This window comes from Hippocampus comes, unplaced genomic scaffold (genome assembly GCF_001891065.2).
Source record: "Hippocampus comes isolate QL1 unplaced genomic scaffold, H_comes_QL1_v1.1 scaffold142, whole genome shotgun sequence".
Taxonomy (NCBI): domain Eukaryota; kingdom Metazoa; phylum Chordata; class Actinopteri; order Syngnathiformes; family Syngnathidae; genus Hippocampus; species Hippocampus comes.
The window spans coordinates 226,690-230,654 of NW_017805482.1; positions in this window are offsets into that span (position 1 = coordinate 226,690).

The window sequence follows — 3,965 nt, forward strand, 5'->3', positions numbered from 1 at the left end:
GGAGAAACAACAACAAATGATTGCGATTGCGAGGGCCTGACAGGCATGATTGATTGTTGTGCAGACACTGTGTTGGTTGTTGCCCGTTGTTTCATTCCTGTGGCTCCCAGCAGCCACTGCTCTCATCGCCCCGGCGAAAACCCTCACAACCACTGATGAGTAATTACTAAGTTCATTAGCCACGCTAGTGGTCCAGAGATGTATTACAATGAGATTTGTCATCAAATGTCCTCGACCCCCCCGCCCCGTTTCTCCTTACATATCTGATTCTCACATGTGAGTTTGAAGGGCTAATTTGGTTTACTGTTTAATGACAACGAAAATAAACCTGGTCTCACTCAATTCTGCAAAGGCACAAAAAGTTGTGAAAGCTCCTATCGCGCCGAGGGGCGGACGATCGCAACTGCCAACGAAGGGCGTAAAAAAAAAGCGCATTTACATCAGAGTATGCCAGGGTTCGTTCAAGGTCGTAAATGTTCGCAAAACCTTCACCAGATGTTCGCCAACAGTTGCAGTGACTTCTCATGTCAAGAGAAGCGCTGGCGAACATCCCGCGACTGTTTGCCGCACATTTGCGTGAGGGGCGGACGATCATAACTGCCAACGAAGGGCGAAAAAACAAGCGCATTAACATCAGAGTATGCCAGGCTTCGTTCAAGATCGTAAATGTTCGCAAAAATTTCACCAGATGTTCGCCAACAGTTGCAGTGACATCTCCTGTCAAGAGAAGCACAGGCGAACATCCCGCGACTGTTTGCCGCACATTTGCGACCTTGAATGAACCCTGACAACCTCTGACGTGCAACTTGGCATGAGTAAGTATCGGTACTTGGTATCGGCGACTACTCAAATGTAAACACTCTGTCTGGAAAAAAGTGGCATCGGCGCATCCCCAACTTCACCCCAACCCTGCCCTCCGATGACCGGATGTTAAAAAGGCAGAAAAGTAGCAAAGGAAAAGACGTAACCTTTTCGGGCACAGCGGTTATTAGAGTGGACAGCTTTTCATATATTGTTTTAATCTTCATGTCACAGTTGTGCATCAACCACTACAATGGACCCTTATGAGTGTTGTCGTCCACTGCCATTATTATTTATTTTTTTTTATGCCTGAAGACGAATAAAAACACTTGAGGAAAAAAAAAAATCCTGATGCGGGTTATTATTATTTGTGCATGAAAGGCTTAATGACACAAACCATCCGACGTCGAATTATCGCGTCATCGCCGGTCCGCACCCAAAGAGCCACGAGCAATCGCAACCTAATGGCAATGTCCAAGTGGCTTTTCTTTAATAGGAAAATTGTTATTTATTGATCGGGCGCTTTGTAAACCCTCCCAGCAATACTCCAATCACCTTGGCTGTCAAAACCATGGAAATACACCGCGCGCCTTGGCGATTTGATGGCACGCCGATTCCCATTACTGGCTCGATTCCAACGTTAATTACTTTCAACGTAGCATCATCTCCCTTCCAAAGAGTCTCGCGGAGATCGCTCGCGTCCCACCAGAGGACAGTGGGGGGTAAGAATGATAGGTGGAGTCGTGCTTTGCCTCCGACTCCTGGCCATTAGGCAGCGTGATGGGCTTTTTCTTTTCCGGACCATTTCCCATGGTCAAAATGGCATCAAAAGGAGCATTTGTGGTTCAATAGCAAAGACTTCAACTGAATAATCACGAGGGTGAAACTGTAGTTATAATAGGGGCACCTCTGGGATAAGCATACATAACGGGGGTGTCAAAAACACTGTCGGATTTCTGGAGGGCAAAGTGTTTCGAGTGTATGCTGTTGGCTCTCGCTCCAACGTCTGCTTTTAATTACTCAATTAGCGCAATCATTTAGCCTCCTTGACATTCATCCAAATGGCAAATCATAGCCGGAAGTTGTTCTGTTGAAACAGAGCGTTAAGCGGAGTCATGAAAAATGCATCGACGATAATGTATATGGATATTTAACTAATTGAACCAATTAAAGGGAAGGGAAGCGGTTGGGGTGAGAACAGACTGGCTCCGGCCCTGCGGGTAGAGGCTGTGACATCTCTGATCTACAGCCTCCCTGCTACATATTCAACGATGCAGGCCTGAGGTTATGATTTCCGCAGACAAAAGGTCTCCGACTTCAGTCATACGACAGCGGGGCCAGTTCTTGGAAAATTCATGCACACCGAAGGCCACAGAGAGCAGATTAGCGCTTGGTCAAGGATGCTTTTCGAGCAACAAACTAAATCATCAAAATTAGGAATCCTGTCCACTGTAACCGAAAGAACTGCGCATGTCGAGTTTAAAATGATCTTACATATTACTAAGGACCGGCGTACCCCCCCTCCCCACAAAAAAATAAAGACTGATCGTACCCCTGCGGTAGTGATTTTCTGCATGCTACGGATGCATAAATAAACATGGGCATAAATACACAGAGGACGATGACTTGGACTAGACGGCCAAGTGGGGGCAGATGTTATTAAAAGGGCTATTTATCACTGTCACCCCTCTCAGGTTCGATCCCTCTCCGCCCTCCAGCGATGTCACTACAGGCCGCACACCGACAATGTGGCTCATCCCAGTAAACCTGCAGAGAGCCCCGTCGTACAAACCGAGTCGCGCAAAAGCCGACATCGCCGACTCATCCGCCAGCCATTGTAACAGAAACTTAAATGAGGGCTCTTGCAGATTTCCGCCAAATACCTGCGCACGGCACACTTGTTCATTTTCCGCTCTCTTAGTTTATCGATTGCGACCACAATTATCCACTTTTTCTGAAGCACTGCAGTAAGTGAATTCCCCCTTTGTTGGACAATAACTACAGAAGGTTGGAGAAGTCACACTATTCTTCAGCCTGAGGGGAAACTCCGCTTCTCCCGCACCCTCATCAACATTAGCAGGCAAGGATAAAAAATAAAATAAAATAAAACAACATTGCAATTAGTCCACATCTGATGAGGACGTTGCATCAACCCGGGCTGCCATTTCCCCTTCTGAGGCAAACGGCCGTTTGTACCGACGTGGATTTGATTTTATACCGGGTCGGGCGACCGGCATCAGCACTTTATCCCCACACAGCTCGTCTTATTGTGGAAGTAGCAGCTCTTGATTCTGGACATCCAGGGGCCACCTATGAAGCCGCTTCACACAGCAATCCACTCAAGATTAATGAAGTGCTTACTTAACCAATTTAAAGCCTTAATTCCTATTAATTCAACATAATAGCCACCCTCGCTGGCAGAATTAACAACGCTCTGGCAGTAACCCGCAAATCTCTGCAGGCCCGGAAAGAGTCGACCCGGCAAATTCAATATTCATTGACAAATATGTACCGGTATGTATATCACTGTTAAAATGCATAACCCCCCGTGTAAGACCCCTATCAAGTGCGCTTTACACCTGTATTACATTTCTCCCTCAATCAGCAGCTTTTCTCCAACAGCCGCCTCCCGCGAGGAGCAGAAACCATTACATGGGGACCGCAGCTCATTTGCAGAGAGATTGGAGATCATGCTGTATCACGTGAAGAATTTCCGGCGACCAAATTGATTTATTCCGTTCTGATGTTTGCATGCAGCATCTGTATCGGTGTGTTTAATGTAAATCCCCAGACTAGGATTGAGTTTCAAGGGTTGCTGCTTGTCGCGCAAGAAAGAAGTGCAGCTTTGAAAAGGCACAAGAGGCAAAAATCTACATACGGGCATATTCTTCATCTACTTTTTTTGCTATTTAGACCTGATCTGCAATGAGAAACATGATGCAGGGTAACAAATGACAACCCAAAACAAAGCACGCTTTTATCCCAGAATGTGCTAAAACAAAAGGCAAAAGCAAATAAATATTCAAGACAACTTCAATTTTAAGTGAGGAAAACAGATCAAGCGGCGCCTGTGGCGAGAGGCGCCTGACTGCAAGCTGGTGGGGGGTAAAAGACGGCCTGGGTGGGTGGGGGTGGGGGGGGGGGAGGGAGGGGGGCTGGTTTTA